This window comes from Callorhinus ursinus, unplaced genomic scaffold (genome assembly GCF_003265705.2).
Source record: "Callorhinus ursinus isolate GAN/ISIS: 27379988/994484 unplaced genomic scaffold, GSC_fseal_2.0 scaffold12, whole genome shotgun sequence".
NCBI classification, from domain to species: Eukaryota; Metazoa; Chordata; class Mammalia; order Carnivora; family Otariidae; genus Callorhinus; species Callorhinus ursinus.
The window spans coordinates 72,350,536-72,372,379 of NW_027397074.1; the positions used below are offsets into that span (position 1 = coordinate 72,350,536).

The 21,844-nt window shown below is 39.4% G+C and overlaps 1 protein-coding gene and 1 long non-coding RNA gene across 4 annotated transcripts in view; one reads left to right on the top strand and one right to left on the bottom strand.

Moving 5' to 3' along the window:
* The window catches only part of EXOC4 (exocyst complex component 4), a 728,355-nt gene that overhangs the window by 458,752 nt on the left and 247,759 nt on the right, over window positions 1–21,844 (top strand). The window lies entirely within an intron of this gene.
* Window positions 1,260–21,844, bottom strand: part of LOC112810981 (uncharacterized) — a 64,302-nt gene continuing 43,717 nt past the window's right edge. The window contains exons 2-6 of one of the 2 annotated variants that reach the window (XR_003204927.2): window positions 17,679–17,780; window positions 14,221–14,269; window positions 13,645–13,750; window positions 7,033–7,116; window positions 1,260–3,076 (exon numbers count right to left, since the gene is read on the bottom strand). This is a non-coding gene — a long non-coding RNA (uncharacterized lncRNA). Of the gene's footprint in view, window positions 3,077–7,032; window positions 7,117–13,644; window positions 13,756–14,220; window positions 14,270–17,678; window positions 17,781–21,844 lie in introns of both variants that reach the window. The other variant, XR_003204928.2, reaches the window with a different exon arrangement.

Genomic DNA, 21,844 nt, shown 5'->3' on the forward strand with positions numbered 1-21,844 from the left:
TTACCCTGCCTAGGAGAAGCCTGCTTCCTTTTCCTGTGATGTGGTCTCTCCTGCTACTCTGACACCATTCCTTTTATTCTGTGAAATACTCTGGATGTTTTTCTCCACTGTGTTGACCATCTCTTTCAAAGATCAAAGAGCTTAATCTCTTTAGAATTTGCTTTATTTGTGTGTTCTGAACATTTTCAGCCTAAATTTATAAATATAGCAATCTTTCATCTATTAGGAATGTGGATACCAAGAAGCTGAAATAACTCTTCTCTCCCAAGACCACTTTTGTAGTCTTCATTGTACCTATTTATTTTTTAAAATCTCCTATCTTACACTGATCTCACTGAAGCAGGGGCTGGAAAATACTCATTGTTGGATCACCGGCACACCCAAGAATATGACACAGGGAAGGTACTTGATGTTTTTAAGTAAGGAAACATACTACCGAACAGTCAGGGATGATCTTAGATTCCACCTAAACAACAACCCAAAACTCTAGAAATGAGATATTTTAACATCTGATAGGTACAGTGAGTTGTCCTGAGTGCTGCAGAGATGTGCAGGAGGAATCAAATGACCTCCACGTGGGAGGTCCAGGGAGCCTCTGTGACCGTTACAACATTGTCTTCGTCTGTTCAGGCTGCCCTAAGAAAATACCAGACTGGGCAGCTTCTAAACAACAGAAATTAACTTCTCACAGTTCTGGGGGGTGGAAATCCTAGATCAGGGTGCCGGCAGGTGTGGGTGAGCGTTCTTCCAGGTTGTGGACTTCTTGTTGTAGCCTCTCCATCCCAGGAGGAGAGGGGAGAAAGAACTCTGTGGAATCTCTTTCACAAGAGCGCTAATCCCATTTTTGAGGGCTTCACTTTCACAATCACCCCTCAAAGGCCCCACCTACTAATAAATACCATCACCTTTGGGGGCTGGGATTTCAGTATGTGAACTGAAGGCAGGGGGACACACAGGCATTCAGACCATAGCAATTATTCATGTTAAATCTTGGAGGATGGCAAAGATTTCTTCAGGTGAACAAGGAAGGAGTGACATCCTAACCTGAGAAATTGAACACGCAGATAGCGTAACATTGGAAAGATGCTCACACCTTTGCAGAACTACAAGTCACCCCCTGAACCCAGAGTGCTGGGCATACGTGGAGGCATGGTAAACATGAGGCTGGAGAGATTGGGCTATGGCTGGAGCCTGGGGGCCTGTTACGTAGAGGGCTAGTAAGTTTGGATTTTCCGAGCTGGGGAGCATTGAAGGAATTGAAGTCAAAGAATGGTTGAAATGTCAAGAAGAGGGAGGAGGAAATGATACCGTTCCTTACAACAACATGCCAGACAGTATCTACACCCTTCATGTGTACTAACTCACTGGTATAGAGAATATTCTGAACTGGGCAAAATCAAAGGCATTGAGAACACTGTATTATAACATTTGGGTTGAGAAACGATGGGGTCTTGAACTAAGGTTGTTTGAGTAAGGCTGGAGTGAAGGGGTCTCATCAGCAGAATTGACAGGTCTGGGACCATCCGCTGGAGGTGAAGGAGAGGCAAGAGGCCAGGACGACCTCTCCAGCTCCGCCTTGGGCAGGTGGGTATGTGGCAGTGCCTTTCTCTGAAATCGAGACTGTAAGACTAGGAGCAGGCTTCAGGGCAAAGATGATAAATTTAGATTTGACCTTGGAGCGCTTGGTCCTGATGAGATAGATCCCCAAGAGGAGAGCATTGGTTAGGAATACCTCTCAGGAGCTCCCGTGGGTCGCGGGGGGACGTATATGTCAGGGAGTCTGTGGTATTGGAGTGGTAGTTGAAGCCATGACAATAGTCGAAATGGACTAGGGAGTTTATTCCGTAAGGGTGACCCTTAGAGAATACCCCCACTTCAGGAATGGTCAGAGGAAGGAGGACCAAATGATACCAGTACAAATTACTGTAGTTCTTTCTTTCTTTCTTTCTTTTTTAAGGTTTTATTTATTTATTTGAGAGAGCGCAAGCGGGGGGTGAGGGTTGGGAAAAGCGGGCTCCCCGCCGAGCAGGGAGCCCAACATGGGGCTCGATCCCAGGACCCCGGGATCATGTCCCGAGACGAAGGCAGTCGTTTAACTGACTGAGCCACCCAGGCACCCCTACTGTAGTTCTTTACTGCGATAAAATGTCCATCCATCATGACTGTATAGTATTGATTGGTTATGTGAGGTGATGTACTATGAAAGATAGATAGTAACACTTTAAAAACCAACTTGGTTTTACTTTAACTTTAATGCCAACAAATAGGATAAAACATCCCATGCCTAATTAGTAATAAATTATAAGTTAATAATTATTAAATTTGACTATTTTTCTCTCTTAGAATTTAAAGGAGCTACTAAATATTGTTTCTAGGATCAGGTCTAAAGCTGCTCAGAGAAACCAAATTGATTTCTTTTTCTCTACACACATGTCCTTGCGGTTATCAAGGAAGAATAGTTCACATTTTCCCATAGATTTATAAACAGCGTATTTTAGTTGGTGATTAGTAAATGTTTCTTGATAATGATCATTCTCCTATAGAAAAAGAAAATCTTTGCATAAAGGTCAACGCTGCATTTCTTCCATATGCCTTCCTCGGTAAACATAGTCTATTTCAAATGTAATTCCACTGCTGAGGATCAGACCAAAGACCACCAGAAACAGGTGCTAACAAATCCTGCATTCCTCAGCTTTGTTACCGCAAGGCCTACTAGATGCTGTAGAAGGTTCTTCACAATGTTGCAAAGCCATAGGAAGGTAGTCAGTAAGCCTTCTGTGTAGAATTTTTCAAAGGTGTCACAGTAGAGTAACGGCAACACTAAATTCCATTCGGTGAATGCTTACTATGGGTTAGGTTCTGTGCCAGTAGGTACAATACACGTCTTCTCTCTTACTCTCACAACCCAGCGTCCACACACACTGAGCTTTGTAGGCTCTTACCTCAGATGTCCCCATTTGTAATTTCTTTATGTCGACTCAGGATGGAAAGTTGGCTCTGAATATCTTGTCCTCGCTTCTCTGTGGCGCCCCTTCGTCCTCCAAACTTATTCCCCCAAAGTCTGCATGGTGGCTCCCTGCACCATGAAATCATCAAGAAAACAGTGTTGATACCAGTGAAATATGTGGATGAAGAAAAAAAATTATCATTCTTTTACAACATAACAGCCTTTTTTTAGTTCCATAGCCTTCATTTTCCTCCTGCATATGTATTCATACACTACCACGTGTACTAATTTGTATTCTGCTTTTCCTCTTACACATCATATTTTTTCATATTTCCATATAATTTTCATAATTATCATTTTCATTATAAAAACAGTATTACTCCATTACAGAAAATAAATCACCCATAATTACCATCTTGATGACACTTCTTGCTTGTTTTCTCTAAGTACCTGTGTTCCAAGTTAAGGGGGAGGGTGGGGATGTTTAAATAGCTAAGGAAACCTCCACCGACACTTTGTTTTTATTTTGATAATGTCAATTTTTTTAAAAAAAGTTCTTTCAGATTCACTTTATCTCTCTGAACTTCCATTGTTCCAACTGTCAAATGAAGGTATTGAGCTTTATTGTCGCTAAGATTATTTCTAAAGTCCTTCTACAATGTAGCCGGTCTGTGACTCCGTTTTAATGTAATAAACCTTGATGGCATTGGTAGTTCTTTGCTTTTTTTTTTTTCTTTCTTTCTTTTTTTGCCCTATACCTCACCCCATTGAGAATGCGGTGAAAGCTTTGGACCCTCTCCATTTAAAAATACCACAATGCACAAACACAAAAAATGTTTCATGCAAGACCATCTGGGGACCAAGAATCTTTTGCTGTAAGCACAGGAAAGGAAAATTTATGGAAATGACAGGATTCAGAAAGTATTAACTTTTTGGGAGGTGGGAAAAATGATGTGGTTCCTCTTTCTCTAATATTGTGCAACCAAGAAAGCAGAAAATGGGAAGAAATTCTAAAAAAGCACGTATCAAACACACTGTAAAGTTACATAAAAATATTGACTAAAGTGAGTTTTGAATATTTGGGTGTGATTCGTTTAGGACAGTCACTGTGACTGTAGTCAAAGATGGTGACTCTTGGAGCTACATGGAAGTACTGAACTCATGCTTCCAGGAGGAAAGGGGGGAAATGGGCATGATCATGATTGTCTGGCTGTGCTTTAAAAATAAAGCTCCTGGGTGGCTCAGTCCGTTGCGCGCTGACTCTTGGTTTCGGCTCAGGTCATGAACCTCAGGGTCAGGATCATGGGATTGAGTCCCCTGTCAGGCTCCACGCTCAGCAGGGAACCTGATTGGGATTCTCCCTCTTTCTCCCTCTGCTCCTCGCCCCCCCCTAAATAAATAAACAAAATTTTTTAAAAAATAGGTATTAAAGGACTAAATATGTTCCCTAGCTTCATTGTACGTTATTGCTAAATCTGTCTATGCAATTGGTTGGTCAAGATTTTGTTTACTGTTTGTAAGTGGATAAGCAGGTACCGACATCCTGCCTTTATACGGATGAGACCCTCTTCCTATATGTGAAGGCAGTGGCTCCTACTTTAAAATGTGATTATAATGGGGAAATGTTGTAATGTTGAATGTAAGCCATTGAACATAAGTTACATTTTACGGCTCTAGTTAAATTGCTTGGGATTTTTCTGCTGAGTTAAAGAACACAGGAGGGAAAAGTAGTTTTAGAAAAAAAATACGAAGCGTCTCATTTTTTAAGATGTAGATGTTGTTTGCTTTGTGATTTAGATGTTTAAAGAAGTATCAAGAGGATGCTTCAAATTTGGAAATGCCCTAGTTGAGATGGGAGAGAAGAATATCAGCAAACAGCTCTTTTCCTGAGAGACTGTGGGGTCATCACCAAGAGACTTCTTGATACTGTGCTTAACAAGATAATGGATTCTTCTAAGAGTTATCACATCCTATTGGTTCAGTTTCTCTGGAGAACCCTGACTAATATAGTACTATTATTAACCCCATTTTCAAACAGACAAGGAGACTGAGCCCTAAAAAAAAAAGTAAATAACTTGCTTGAGTTGGCACAGCAAGTAAATTGTGAAGCAGGGATTGGAACTCAGGCCTACTGGGTCCACATCCTGCTTTCTTATCCGGAGAGGTGAAGGAAGGATCACTTTCAGGATTGCTTTTATTTTCTGTTCAGTCATGGAATTCTAAATTGCTGGACTCTGTAGGAAACATCTTTAAAATGCTACTACTTATGACTGACCCAGAAGGAAAGTCAAGAAGCTAGTATAAAATAATTAAATCAATGCATAATTTATTCATTGAATTGAATGGGTATTTATTGAATGCCTGTGACCTCTCAGGCGCCATGCCAGATTCTAGGGTTACAAAGATGAAAAGCCCAGGACTCTGTCCCCAAGGGGCATATCCTGCTGTCTAGGGGAGACAGACATGCAAACCAGCAGGTACACTTAGGATAAGAGAGTTTTGGTAGTGAAATATGTTCAAATGCAGTGAGCTCGTTGGAGATGAACACATAATCTTCTTTTCACCCCTATTTTGTGTATGTATATAGATGTTTTGTAAGTAGAACAGGAACGCCATATAGTTATTGAAAAGTTGAAAAGTGTGGGTGGGTGCATGTGTGTGAGGTGTGCGTATGTATAAAGTAGCATTAATTTTTCTTGCCTGGATACCCAAGGGATTCTTAATCTTTGAAGTTTAATAACTTAACTAAAATATATAGTATTTTTTTCTGTGATACATTGTGCCTTTTCGAACTTTAGATTATAAAGAGTATAAAGATCACGGTGTTCTTGAGGAAAAATCAAGAATTGAAGTGCTTTGGCAGTTTGAAGTACTTAAGAAAAGTTGAAATTTCCAGGCATTTCTGGAGGGTGCAGAAGAATGTGGAGAAGGACCAGAGGCAACTTGATAGGCGAGGCAGTTTTAAATATGGTCAGATTTGTGAGATTCAGGGATTGCTCCCCATGCCAAAGATTCCCTCCCTCCAGCTTATAACAGTGCCTAAAACTGTGCCATTAAAATCTACTAGGTTAAGGCATTTTGCCCTAAATGGGTTCTGTAGAATTCTGTTTTGCAAAATGTTAAGAGATGTTCTAGGCAGGGGGATAATTCCATAAGTAAATAAGAATAAGATTGGAAAACACTACAACTAGTTCCCTTTTTAGTAATTAATTACTCCGTAAGATAGTAAAGATCCTAAAAAGTCCCATAATAAGAAAAAAAAATCATTTACTTTTATTTATACCAGGACTTCCCAAATTCATATGACCACATAATTCTTTTTTTCCTGGAATATTAGATGAAGACATTATTTTTCTGAATTTAAAATTCTAATGATCTGGGAGGAGCTGATCGATGATGATTAATAATAACAAATTAATGATGTAATAAAAATAATACCTAAACTTCAGTGCATATTTACTGTATCCCAGGTGCAGATCTAAAGTGGCTTTATATGATTACCTTATAAAATACAACAATCCTGTGACCTTCCTCATTTTACAGATGAAGAAATTTAGGCTTATCAGGATTGCATACCTGTGTCATGGTTACATAATTAGTAAATGGCAGAGCCAGGATTCAGACCTTGCAGCCATGACTCTAGGACTTCTCTCTTACCCCCACTGGGTAGTACCACACATAAAGTTAGCAGATATGTGTGGCCTAGAAGCACTTCGCTGTTGACCCCTTTTCTCCATGCCAGCAAGCCGAGAGAAGCACCTTGCTGAGTCGGAGTCCTGATGGACAAGGAGGGAAAGGAGTAGGAGAAAGGGTGCCGGTCTTTGAATGTGGGGTGGGGGCGGGGGGGAGGGAGGGTGGTCAGAGTTCAGGAAGGAGTCCAACCGAAGAAAAGTAAAGTGTGTGGGTGGTAGTACCCTTCCCCTGCTTTCCAGTTTGATCTAGAGTTAGCCTCTACCATAAGAAAAGAAGACACAAGAAATACAGAAAAAATGAAAAGCAGAGTACAGGTTAAAATTAATCATTGCCTCCAAGTCAGCACCAGTCTGACCAAAGATGAAAATGAGAGGACAAGTCAAATCCCTTACAGGAAAAATCACCGGGAGATAACCTCCATTTTTACCCATCCTGTTGTGATGCTCAGTTCCATGTAGTGAGACTCTCCGTAGAACCTGTGGACACAGCAGATGTATTGAGTCAGATTTGTACAACAGAGATGCTCAGGAACCCTTGTCCTTTCTCTGTTGGTGTTTTTTAGCAAGGAGAGTAGCATTTTGGTGTAGTATTTTTGGACAGTAACTACGTTTGAGGATTCGTACTACTTTTTTTTTTCCTTAACACAAATTTTTTCAAAATATTGGGTTTCAGTGATGGAATAGGATAAGGAAGGACATACACTACTATAATATTTCCCTTAGCGAATGTCAGTTCCTAGAGTAAGGGTGAAGACCGGGGGGGGGGGGGGGGAGCTGTCCAATCACTGGAAACCTGTCCCCTTTGAATCTCAGAATCCGTGTCTTCCAGGGCAAGTCCCCACTCCCCTGACCTCCCTGTCTGATGCTATACGCACACCTGCGCTTTCTCTGCTACTCCAGTGAATGCCCTTCTGCCCAGCTGGTTTGACTTTCTGCCATCCTAGGCCTCATTTAGGAAAGACCTTGACTGGTAGCAGAAGCAGGCAGGTAGGTCTCCTGACTTTCATTCCTCTATCATCTCCACTCTACTACAAAGTCTTTCCAAAAGAAAGAAGTTAGAATTAACATAGCATGTCTAATGTCTTATCAGGCTAATTTAAAAGAAGTCTTTTTTCTAGACAACAGAAAGTTCTCTGTAATAAAAATATTTACATGGCCCAGGAAATGGTCTCCTTATTTGTAAGCAGTAGCTGATACAGCAAAATTATAATAGAATAAACATATTTATATCATCTCTTGGATTTTCCGTTATTATCATTATTTGACCTGTGTAATACCCACCTTTACAACTTGATGACGAAAACAAGACAGCCTATTCACAACCCCACACCAAAATTCGCATGTATCAGCCTATCAATGATCAGATTGACTAAAGTGAGTTTTGAATATTTGGGTGTGATTAGTTTAGGACAGTCACTGTGACTGTAGTCAAAGATGGTGACTCTTGGAGCTACATGGAAGTACTGAACTTGTGCTTCCAGGAGGAAAGGGGGAAAATGGGCATGATCAAGATTGTCAAACCAATAAATTAAGACTTTAGTATTAACGACAAATCTACTGGGGCTTCCGCCTCCCCTAATTAAGAAGTCTTAAAGGATGATTAGCATTTTCTGTTGATGTTTACCTCTGAAATTTTGAACAAAACAATGTAAGCAGAAGATACCCTGAGGAGCACTTTTGGAAAAATTCCAACAATTGCATAGCGCCACACAGATGAAATGAATTAATTAACTTGGATAACACTATTTCTTCTAAAGCATCTGAAATAGACTCTGAAACTCATAAAAACCCTTGTATTTTCTAGCATATGTGAGAGTTCAAGGGTGCTTAAGAGCCTATTTTGAAAGATTTGCTATGAAGCTCTCTTGGCAGAATGTACTGTTGCCAAAGTTGAAAGAAAAAGAGGCTGCCTGTAGGATTATCCAGTTGTCAATGTCTTCATAGAATCGAGGACTGGAAGGAGACTTTAGAGCACTTCTAAACTATCTTTTTTGTTTGATTTTTAACCAAAGAGTGAACTGATACATAGATTGGCTCTCACCTCCCTGAAAGTCCCATACCTAGTTTCCGTGAAAGAGCCAGGGCTAGACCCCAGATTGCTGAAAAGATGAAGAGAGATTGACTGCTCTTCCCAACCCACCATATTGCTTGACTGGTATTTGACTTCCTTTTCGGTGTGAAATCAACTTTGCTGATTGAAATAATAGCTAGTAAGTGTATTCTCTGTATGACTTGGTTCACTTCTAACCACCTCCCTTTATAACTTACCAGCAGTACTAATCAGTAGGCAAACCATTTTCACCTGGGCACAGTGATTTTTACCTACCCTGAAGAGACTGACAGAGTGGACAGTTTAGGTTCCTGTCAGAAGGCTTTTCTTCTCTCTCCTCACATGAAGCTTCACTTCTTCTTACCAAGAAGCAGTGAGCAAAAGGGGTGCCTGGATGCCTCGGTTGGTTAAGTGTCAGACTCTTAATTTCTGCTCAGGTTGTGACCCCTCAGGGTCATGAGATCGAGCCCTGTGTTGGGCTCTGTGCTGAGCGTGGAGCCTGCTTAAGATTCTCTCTCCTTCTCCCTCTGCCCCTCCCCACTTGCCTTCTCTCTCTCTCTCTCAAAAGAGAAAAAAAAAGCAGTGAACAAAAGGCACACGCAGAGATATGTGAATGCTTTTCACTGCCTCCTTGAGTTCGTCTCTCTCATATCTGGACTTCTCTCTCTACATCTTTGGAACAGGAAAGAAAAAGCACAGATGTGGGGTGACATCAGGTAGCCAGGTAAAAGGAATGGAGACTTGTCCTGGAAGACACAGGATTCTGAGATTGAAAGGGGACAGATTTCCAGTGATTTGATAGCCCTCCCTCCCCTCTTCCTTTTTACTCTAGGAACTGACATGCTGTTAAGGGAAAACATTAAGATGGGATTATAAATTCTATAATCCCATTGGATCCCTGGTTGTAGAAGGAGGCAGACCTCTGCGTGGGACCCAAGAGGATACTGAAATCATTGACAAGATTTTTTTTTCTTGTTTTCACATGTATATGTCCTGTCCCAATATACAGTGATAGAATTTTCATCTTAAGTGACAAAATTTCAGATCCTGAAAGTTAACGTATTGGATTTGAACAAAATGAAATTGCTGACTCTCAACTATATTTTACCTATAAAAGGGCAATTTCATATGGCTTCAGTTAAATAGTAAAAATCAATAACTGAGAGCCTATATGTGTAAAAATGTCATAAATGACTGGTGAATATTAAACATTATTAGAAACAAAAAACTGAACCTTAAACCATTTCCTTACCCTTGTCAAATGGTAAACCAACAGATAATCTTATATTCTGCCAGGGGGATCGTTGATTGATACAACCACTAAGTATGGAAATATTTAAACTTAGTGTTTTTCACTTATAGATATTTATATCCAGGTAGTACACTGATATATGTTCCCGGCAGCTTGCTTATAACTGTAGAAAATTGGAAACAAACTAGCGATAGGGGAATGGTATTGTGCTACAGCCATATGACATAGTGTTATATAATAACTAAAATGCTATTTACCAAGTGTGTGTGTGTTTTTTTTTTAAGATTTTATTTGTTTACTTGTCAGAGAGAGAGAGAGATTGAGCAGGGGGTGCAGCAGCCAGAGGGAGAAGCAGACTCCCCTCTGAGCAAGGAGCCCAATGCGGGACTCGATCTGGGATCATGACCTAAGAGCCAGGCGTCCCTTTACCAAGTGTTTTTAATGATACTGTATAAGAAGGGAATAAAGTAGAATCGGAATGGTATATACCATGTGATCTTAACTATATAGTCTCTAATAAGAAAATGCACCAAAACATTGACAATGGTTATTTACTTTGTACATTTCATTGTGTTTTGCAATTAACATGTATTGCTTTTATAATGTGGGAGGAGAATAATTGTTTTCTGGACATCAATACATAAAGTCAGGATGTCTGCCTGGCCAAAGGTGGCGTGTCCACATAGAACCATGGACATCTGCTTTCTAAGAAGCTTCCAGGTGGAGTTGGTGCTGCTAGCCTGGGAACCACACAGAAACTTATGAATGGTGGTTAGGTTTATTTAAAACAGGACTGAGCACCAAGTATAAATGGTTGTCTCTTAAGTCACCCAGCTCTAGCAAATGAAAGTTTGGAGTATAGTTTGTTCACTGTCTTATTATGTGTCTGCCTTGAGGACTCAGTACCATGCCTTTCCTCTCGGGATCTCCTTCACCTAGAACAGTACCTAGCAGCAACAAGAAAAATGTTTGGTTATGTTGGTTGGTTTATTGAATGAATTAAGTGGTAAAGAGCCCAGTTTTAAAATCCTAAAAAAGGGAATTAGACCACTGGTTCCTTTAACTTGCTAGCAATGTGATGGTAAGTAGATTCCTTAACCTCCTGGTGCCCATTTGCTCATCTGTAAAGTGAGTTCATAGCGTTGTTGGAAGGATTAGATGCATTAATATGCAAGTTTTGGAAGAATGCTTAATAAATGCTCGCAGCTGGTGTTGCTTTTATACAGGGCTGCTTGCATTTTAATGTTTTCCAAGAAAGAAAAGTTACCTGAGTATTCAGCAAAACAACAACAACAAAGAAAAAAAACATTACAACACCACACTTTTAAGAGAGGAAAATTAGAGTCCTTTTATTAAGAACAAATCTTGGGGAAAGGACTATGGAGAAAAATGTTCTCTGAAAGCAGTTTGACAGATTTCTGCTAGACATTTCTGCTTTAGTGGCCCTCACAGTCCCAGGATTTACCAACTATGGGACCTCTCAAAAGTACTTCAAAGTTTCTTAGTTTTCTTTTGATTTTTGTAGCCATAAAAACATAATTGTCATGGATCAGTAGAATTTCTTAACCTTGTGACTTTTGCCCATGTCTCTTACATTAATGGTGACAATACTGATTCCCTTATAGATTACATGTGAAGATTAAATGAGGGATTGTGGCTACATGAGTGAGCAGAGTGCCAAGCAAACAGTTGATTCAACTTAATAAATTTTTATTTTACCTCCCCACTTTCACTTCTGCTCATCTTTCTGCATCTCACAATTTCTATGTGGTTTTCAAATGTTGAACAGATATCAAGGTGTTTTTAACTAGGATTGGCATCCTTTCTGAAAAACTTCTCCAAAAGGTCGCAATTGAAAAAAAAAAAATTATCCTTCTGATACTCCTGCCATTAAAAAGAAGGGGTGCTCTAAGCATGCAGTGAAGATATGAAGCCCTCTTTTCTCTTCTAGTGCAAGAAGCCTCATGAATGTTTCATTATGGTGTCTCTAAGTTGGGGACGAATCCATTGACCCCTCTTAGGAGAGTTCCAGCATGCTCTGGACCGAGAGGATTTGGTCCAAGCGTACTGCATTTTACTGAGGCAGACACGCACTGGATCTGTTTGGTTTGAGGCTCTCAGTTCAAAAACCTCCTAGTCTTAGAGGACTGACTTCCTATGAGATCGTTAGGAAAGAAACTCTGTATCTCAGATATGTATAGTTCCGTTCAGTGTTCCTTTGCATAATATTAGAAATAATGAGAAAGTTAGGAGTTTCCAGTGTATTGAGTAGCTTGGTAAGTTACTTGCTGTTAGCTAAGGAGTTGCTTAATATTGACCAAGCTTTTGCTAATCTGGAGAGCGTTGAGATCTATTATACATATATATAGACCTTTCTTCTTTGTGTGACATCTGCAAGGTGGTAGGAAAGACAGTAAATTCAAAATTCAAAGACCTGGTTGTGCCATTTATTAGGTATGTGATCTTGGGTAGGACGTTTATCCTCTCCAGATCTCAATTCCTGCATAATTAAATATAGATAATCACTAGGTATCATACAGTTGTGACCATCAGATAAGCTAAAATGTGTGAAAACTTTTGATAACCTATGAAGTCCTACCCAGGTAGGTGGAACTTTTAGGCTATTATATTATTTGTGAACATAAGCTTTTGTTTTGTTTTCCTATAAAATGAGCATATCCTGTTGCTTCAGGAGAGTTTGTACTTTCATTTAACTGGGTGTTGTATCTAATCAGAATCTCTGGTTTTTTCCCCTTGATTTCAGGTTTTAACTTTTTTTTTTTCAGGTCTTAATATTTAAATAGAAGTGATCTCTAACAGATATAGTCATAACCCACCTGCCTTTTAATTGAATTTGTCCCTGGTTTACATGTAACCTGTGCTAGGTAAAAATTAAAAAGCTGAATATTCAGCTTTGCAACATAGATAGGATTTGAAAATGGCTGGTTCTCATTTTGAAAACCCAAGGTTCATGCATATTTCTAACTATAGTAGACTCGGGAATTAGAAGTTGTATATATTGTCTCTAGATGTGCTTTTTTTTTTCTTTTTTTCTTTTTTTTACCATGAGCAATCATTTGCTTCTTAATCACTAAAAGTATCATTTTTTTTTGTAAGTATAGGATAAATATAAGAAAAGAATGTATTTTGGGGCACCTGGCTGGCTTAGTGGTGGAGCATGCAACTCTTGATCTCAGTGTTGGAAGTTCAAGCCCCACGTTGGGTGTAGAGATTACTTAAAAATAAAAAATCTTTAAAAAAAAAGGGGGGGATATATTTTAAGATCTTTTAATAACATAGCGTTGTGGTAAAGTTTATACTTGGAGTTATTCTGGAAATAATCTAATAAATTTTTTCTTTTTTCTGCATTATTCACCTTCCTCTGTATTACAGTCTTTCCTATAAGGAAACTATCAGATTAACCCATCATTTTTATTTCCTCAGTGTTAAATAAGCATACACACTTTAAACCTTACCTGTGAATTATGGTTACTCTCCCTTTTATAATTTATTTCCCTATTCTCTTTTGAGACTCCTTTGGGACACAAAGTGGCATTCAGGCTTTAAAAGAGAACTGTACACACACACACACACACACACACACACACACACACACACACACACAGTTTTCTGCTAAAACTGAAGTAGAATGAAATCTGGTAAAGTTCAAGCAGAGTTAAAGACAATTCAATTGAGCTTTTACCAGGAGTTCTGAGTGAAATAATTGCATTATCAATGCTTCCTCTTCAGTAAGATTTCTTCTATTTGCTTTCTTGTACTTGCTTTTGGGAGGCTCATATTTAGAACTTCTATGCTTATATAAAAAAAAGAGAGAGATAGCTTTATAATTACTATGTAAGAACTGTGAAGTGGGAAAGAATACATTGGCAAGGCATATTACAATTACTTTGTCATGCATCTGGTTATGTTGGCATATTTGTTTAATTAAATTCCCTGCTAATTATAACTGTATGTACTTGTGTTAATTATTATTTGCTTAACACAGGAAACAGTGTAATTCTTTAAAGGAAAGCAACTCACTTGCTATTGAAATTAAATTCCAATGTAATATGCTTTCTAAAATAATAATAGTGATATTTTAGTAGAATGGTAGTTGGAAAATATTTATCTAACTCAGTGGAATTGGGACTGGCTAAAATTTAACAGAGTTATTTTAATATCAAATTGTAATTGGGAATAATAAATTTTAGAATATAATGGTCAACATTATACCAAACCACCAACTGATGCTAGCCACACACGAAGGATAAATTTTCACCTGTTAAGGAAAACCTTCTCTGTCATTCTGAAACTCCTTATCACCTATTCTAGAAGAGAGAGGGAGAGAATTAGTACTTGACAGTGATCCTCAAAGGACCAACAAGTGCAGTTCACCTTTTAATACCTTGTCTGAAGCATTTGTTTAATGTCAGATCGCCCAGATCACTTGGTTATAATCACTCATGGTACCTAGTATATTTAGAGGTTTTCTCAGGCTTGCAAATCATTATCATTAGAGTGAAAATAAGATTCCCAACAGAGTTGGGTCTTTTCTCTTTCATTCTTTTCATCTTCTCTCAGTTTCAGACATTTTCCCCTTCCTCCAAAGGTTTCCCCTTCCCTCCGACTCTTCCTCCCACTAGATATTTTTAAAAATTTCTCCCACTTACCTTGTGATGAGCTGAGAACTCTTATTTACATAACTGTCCCCTTTCATTTGCATGTATCCTTGCATCTGTTCAGAGAGCTTGAGTCTTCTCTTTTCCTTCATTTAGTTTAAAATTAATTTCTTTCTTTAAAATAACAACTTTTTTGCCATTTATTCTTTGTTTATTCTCCCTAATTCACATCAAAAACTTTTCTTATCTCAAGAGCTTTAGCTTTGGCTCCAGACAGAAATGGGTTCAAAGCATGCCTTTTCAGGTAAATTGCCAATCATCTGAGAATCAGGGTCTTTATTTATAGAATGGGACTATCAGTGGTGTCTGCCGCCTAGGGCTAGAGATGAAAAATCAAATTCCATATGTAAAGCATCTACATCTAGTTTAAACTATCACCAAGGTTAGGTAATGAATGTTAATTGGCAAAATGGACACACTGCAGTGTTTTTTGAGAGGGATTCCTTGTTACCATTGGACATTTGTATTAGAGTCACAGGAAGGCAATATCTACTAGCTACATGTTAACACTAATGAATCCCCTAAAATTTGATGCTGAATTTAGGACAGATGTTCAGTTGAATTCAACAAACACTTTTTGATTGACGACAAGGCACTGAACTGTGTACAAAGAAAAAAGGCATCCCATGGTCTAGTGAAGAAGTCAGATCAGTAAATGGAGCATTTCAAAATTTTGTAATATGTGCTATGGAAAAATATAAAGAGCAAGTTATGGGAACATAGAAGAGAGGATGTTACATCAGAGGCCATGACATTTAAACTGAGTAACTGGGCAAATGGGAATGCCATTAAGCAGAATATGTGGAATACAGTAGGAAGAGCAAGGGCCTGGATTGAGAGAGGAGCTAGCAGTCATGCTGTACATTTTGAATTGGAGCTTCCTCTACATCATGCTTGTGGTAACGTACAGCAGGCAGTTGAAATTTTGTGTCTGAAGCACTAGTCATGAATTTTGTATTTAGTCCTTGGTATAGAAGATGCCTTGAAGCTACTACAATAATGATATTGAGTGTGGGTATGCAAAGTAAAAAAAAAAATAGAAGTAGGTGACTGATATTTAAGGTTAGATGGAAGAAATGAAGCTGAAGAGATCAAAGAGGAACAGTGAGTGGAGAAAGAAAAGGGAAATATTCAAGGAATGGAAAAATAGCCATGTGTTTCCTTCCCACGTGAGGGGGCAAATGATGGTGATCGTGTCAGATGACGTGGAGGCATAGAAAGGATGAGCGCTATCAAGAGGTCACCTGTCACTTTCAGGGGAGCATGTTCTGTGAGAGCCATTCAGGTGGCTGAGGCAGTACCAACCGCTAGCGTAGACTGCTCTAAAAATAACTTGAGTGCAAAAGAGGGAGGGGTTCTGTCTTCTTCCACATAATTTGGGAAAGCAATGACTGATCAAGGTAACATGTTAGAAGCAATTTAAACTGTTCTCAGCATACCTGTAGCCTGTAACTTTCTGCTCTTTTCCTGCGTAAACAAAGGAGTGAACCCTACCATCTAAAGCCTCTTGGACATTGTCTCCAACAGCATGAATTAAAGAATAGCCATGGAATGTTTTTCCAGTGCAACTTAAGCCACCATAAACTAAGTTTTGGTGCCACTGACAAGCTTTCACACAAATTAAATTTGATCCATTTGAAGAAATGAATTCGGGATGAGTTACCAAGGGGGATTCTAATCTAGGACTAGGGTTAAGAGCAAGAATAATCTGTAAGCGAAACAGCAGTTAGAACTTCCTTTTTTATATTTATTTTTTTGAAGTAGGCCCCATGCCCAGTGCAGAGCCCAGTGCAGGGCTTGAACTCATGACCCTGAGATCAAGACCTGAGCTGATAACAAGAGTCAGACGCTTAGCTGACTGAGGCACCCAGGCGTCCCAAGAACTGACTTTTTAATTTATATTTTAAAAGTTTTCTTTGTAGAATTATGTATGTTTAAGAATTCAGCTATGATTCAAGCAACTTCCATCACTTGGTGATAAAATATATCAGTTGCAATTTCTGTATTTTTAGGGGAGGCATGGAAGCTTGGTGGTAGGAGGAGGATCTTGAATAAGTTTCCAAACTGAAAAAGAACACAGGGCCCAATAGCTTCATATCTTGAAAATAGTGTTGCTTGTCTGCTTTCCATCAGCATATTTTACTTTGCCTTTTATGGAGCACTATATTATTATATATAGAAGGTATTATGGGAAGCAGTTCTTTTAAAATTTTTCTTAGTTGTGACCTAATAGAAAATTCTGTCCTGTGGCATGTCTGTATTGCTAAAGAAGATAGCCCAAATGCATCTTCTCCAGCAACTTGTAAACAAGATGTCTTCCATTGATTAATTACTGATGAAAATCCTGAATGATTAGCACCTTTTATGTATAAAAGCATCATGCCTGGCCCCTGTGGGAAACTGACTGACCCTAAAGAACCAAGTCTCATCCAGAGGTATAAAAGTTGCTGTTGACAGCCTCCAGACCCAGAGTGGTGGTTGGGGTGGTAGCATTGGTAATAACTGGAACTCATAAATCACCTCCAGTAGGCAGTTGGACTTTAATAATTCAGAGTGACTCTACATCTAAGCACCAATGTATTTCACAACTCCCAAGAAATCTACAAAATTATATGACTGACTCTTCACACTCTATAGCCCTAACAGTAAGGCTCCCATAAAGTCATGAGCCTGTCATCTTCATGCTTTCATGTGAGGGGTTCCAGGGACATTCCCATGTCCACAAGTCTTTCTCCCATGACTCGACTAGTGCAGCTGAACTCTGCTACTGGAGATTTCCTGAGTTAATGTATTGTTTTCATTCATTTATCTACTCGACCACCAAGTATTTTTTGCATATCTTCAATGTGTATCATTTCTTCCTAGGCAATTCTAAGAGATAAAGATGTATGATCCCTCATCAAAGGAAAAGGAGACAGAATAGCAGTTTCTGAGCCCAAACTATGTATCAGGCACTGTCCTAGGTACTTTAGTTAATCTTGCAAACAACCTTGAAAGGTGGTTGGTGATTACATCTATTTTGTAGGTGAGGAATTTGAGGCTCAGAGAAATTACTTACCGAAGCTTACACAGCTACCAAGGGCAGAACTGAAGTTCCAACTCAGGTTTGTCTTCCTCAAAAGCCTGTGCCCTGCTAGTGCTCCTTAAGGAGCTAATAACCCTGTAGAAGAGACACGGAATGAAAGGTGCAGTAACACACACATTAAGAAGTTTGAATAAAATGCTGTTACAGGCACCTGGGTGGCTCAGTTGGTTAAGCGTCTGCCTTCAGCTCAGAGCCCCACATCGGGCTCCCTGCTCAGTGGGGAGTCTGCTTCTCCCTCTCCCTCTGTTCCTCCCACCTTCCCCTTCCCCCGCCCCCGCCGCTTGTACTCTCTCTGTCTCTCTTTCAAATGAATAAATAAAATCTTTTTAAAAAATAAATAAAATGCTGTTACATTAAGAAGTTTAAATAAAATGCTGTGGCAGTTCAAAGAGGGATAGAAATACTTCTAGCCAAGAGATTTAGGGTATATTTACACCGGGGGTGGGTGACGTTTAGGCTGGGTGACAAAGATGAGAACTATCACCCATGCCAGATCTTTACCTCTGAAACAAATAATGTTAAGAAAAACAAATATATGTTAAGGAAAAAAAAAAGAAGAAGATAGCAGGAGGGGAAGAATGAAGGGGAGTAAATTGGAGGGGGAGACGAACCATGAGAGATGATGGACTCTGAAAAACAAACTGAGGGTTCTAGAGGGGAGGGGGAGGGGGATGGGTTAGCCTGGTGATGGGTATTGAGGAGGGCACGTTCTGCGTGGAGCACAAACAATGAATCATGGAACACTACATCAAAAACTAATGATGTAATGTATGGTGATTAATATAACAATAAAAAAATAAAAAAAAAGAACTATCACCCATGCACCAAATTTAAATTTTCTTTCATCTACGAAGTAAGCATCTTATTTATGGCATCTTATACAGTGCTTCGGTTATACAGAAGTGTAGTGAATGTTGGAAATAAATATTCTCCAATCAAATGTATTTGACCCCAGCATATAGGAAATGAGGGGAAATCTTGAGGCACACTCTTTTCCTCTTTAAAAGGTGGCCTCAGCTAAGGCACTTAGGATGAAGTCTAGGCGGGAGGTAACATGAGGGTATTAAATAATCAAGTGCTGAGGAAGCCAGATTGCATAATTTTGAGGAGAGAAACCCTAAATTGAGAGAGTTATAGTCAGTAACTTATAAATGAACTTCTTGAGTATAGTCTTTCTCCCCAGAGCAGGGTTTGTAAGACTTGCCTGGCCAGTTACTTTGTTACCTTAGCTACAGCCCTTCCCCCCTTTCTGGGTGTCGTCGGAACTCTCCAGGGAAGCTCTGGCCCCCGTGCGCAGGTTCTTTCACTCTGCTTTGCCTTACATCGGTGCTTCACTCGTCCCGGAGTGTTTTCTGTCGTCCTCTCCTCCAGCCATCGGCCAGCTTCAGTATCTCCTGTCCTCTGATGAGCCTCTCCTGAGAACTGGGTTCTCCTTCCTTTCCTTCCCACTAGACACTGACTATATCTGTGTCACAGAATCGCTAGTATTCAGTGCACTTGTGTGTTTTCCTCTTAGTAGATGGTATGGTTTTTGAGAACAAAAAACATGCCTTTATGCACATATCCCCAGTGGTATGCCTGATCCATAGTTATCACTTGGTAAATACTAGCTGGATCCATACACAAAACAATGTAGAGACAAATGAACAGTTTTATCCTGAGCTGACCCTGTGTATAGCAACCCAGTTCACAAAGTCCTTTAGCTTTTTTAAGCCTGTGGGCCAGTGCTACCATCTAAGGCCCGAGCCACAGAAGCCTCGGGACAAGATATTGCAAGCAGAGCTAATGTGGGAAAACCCAGAATGGGATTTTCAATATGGTAATTATTTATCAGTACTCTCCTGGGCAGATGTAAATATCATTTAATGTACGCACAGATTACTGGATTTTATTGGCTCTTGAGTATGTCATAATTAAGTGACTGCTTCTGACTGTGGAGTCAAGATCGTACCATTTTAAAAATAGAACATAATCATCTGCTCTGATCACTTAGATAAAATATTATGGCTTATTTTACATTTCTGTAATGCACATCATGGAGCTTTCTCAACATTTACCAGCATCCCAGATCACAGCTAATTCTTAACGGAAGTTGCAACTGACTTTACCAGTCAGTCATAGGGTTATCTTTAGACCTTTGGCACCAGGATCATTCTCACACTGGCTCATTACTCCTCGTGGAGGAAAGATGGGAGCAGGTGTGTCTAATGAGTAGCGTCTACATTAGGTAGCTGACAAGCAGTATGCTAATTCAGTTTGCTTTGGGGTCATACGTATGTTTAATGAGTATTTGTTGACCAATTCCTTTATCTTAGTCCAAGGATTTTCAGAAGTTTTGCCATAACCAACAGTGTGCAAGTATGCATACATACATATATACTTATGGACAGACATACAGAAACATATATTACTACATACAGTATACTCTGATATTTTCTGTTCTGTCCTATTCTATTGTATTATCACCCCATTCCGTTTTGGTTATGATGCGCACGCAGTTTGAAAAACACTGCTTAGTCATTATCAGTAACACAGACTAAATGGGTACAGAATGTGGCCTCGACTCCCAGGAAATCCTATATGAATGTACATTATACACCACTACTGGAGGGGGTGAGTGGGAGGTACCATGGATGTATTATATGCGGGATCTTACGTAACTTCTATCAACTGACAGTCTTTTTTCTTGTTTCGTTTAACCTCATTTGCAAACGTTCCTGGCTTAGTTGCAAACTGTCATGGATCTGTTTTGGGGGAAGCTGATGAGTAATCTTGTGAATGGAAAGATGAACTGAGGGAAATTACTTACTTTCTGTGTTGACTCAGGCCCCATTTCGTCTTAACTCCCTAGTTAGGGGACATCAGTAATGGTTCTGTCTCTGCAATTCATCCCTAAATAAAATTAATTGGAAACTAGATAGCTCCCTAATAACCATGCTTGTTTTTGCATAATAGGAGAAAAGGATTAAATTCTTTGTTCTAATTAATAGGAATGAAAATAGAATCGCAATCCATGATAGGGCAAAATGAGAGAAAATAAGGCTTGTAAGTAATTTTCATGGTTGTTTAGGAATAATTGTTTCATTATTGAGTTAATAGGTTTTACAAACAGCTCCCATTTCCATATCATATTTCTGCAGTAGCTCTTTATTGAGGTTGCCTAGGCAGAAGATGTCAGGATGCTATTTTCAATCCATCACTTGTCTAAAATATGAGTTCCTAAGTAGTTGGGGGAGGGGATGCAGCAGGAAAGAGTAAGGTATGGGAGGGGAAATAGGGGGTCAGATTGAAATCAGTTGATTAATAAGACAACACAATTCATTCACCAGCTTGTTTCAAAGGAGACTCTTACTATTCTGGAGAGAAATTAGACATCAGATCCCTCATAGGCCCCAGGCTCTGACATGTGTTTTATAATGACAGTTAATTAGCTGCTGTCTGCAGCAATCATAGGCTGTCATTTCTAATACATTTCTGGGAAGCTGGAGGACAGGAGAAGTCACCCCCTCCCCATCTTCCCCCTTCCCGTAACTGAAATCGTTTGCCAAAATTAACCATGAATATATGAGGCACAAGTTCAACAATTATACAGCCGTTCTGCACATTTATGTTTCCTACTTGGTATGTGCTCTGCATCCCAGGCTATGCCGGGTATGCATTTTCCAGACAGAGTTGTTACTGCAGCCAGCCTTGGTAATATTTCGGAACATCTCACACAGTACTCCCTAACACCTGGTCTCGTGGAAGATACCACTTGTCGTTGCAACTTAGGCATTAGAACACAGAGTCTTCCACGAGTCTTCCATGCTGTCGAGCTCAAACCACTAGCACCACCCCCACCACCATTTTTCCTAAAGCAGAAACTGCAGTGCATTAATTAAAATTATTTATTCTCCTATATGTAAACCTTAAATTTGGATAACTCCTGCAGTAGTATCTCATCTAAAATTTTAACACCCCCCCCCCTTTTGCTGAACATCATTATAACATGGTAATGAAGTATAACAGGAAAGAAACTAAGCAGAAACCCTCCTTGTGACAGCTTAAACTCATAAATTATTAAAATTTTTAGAGACCTTCCGAATGGTCTTTATTTTACATGCAAAGACATTTGAGGCCCAGAGTACTACAGAGTAAGC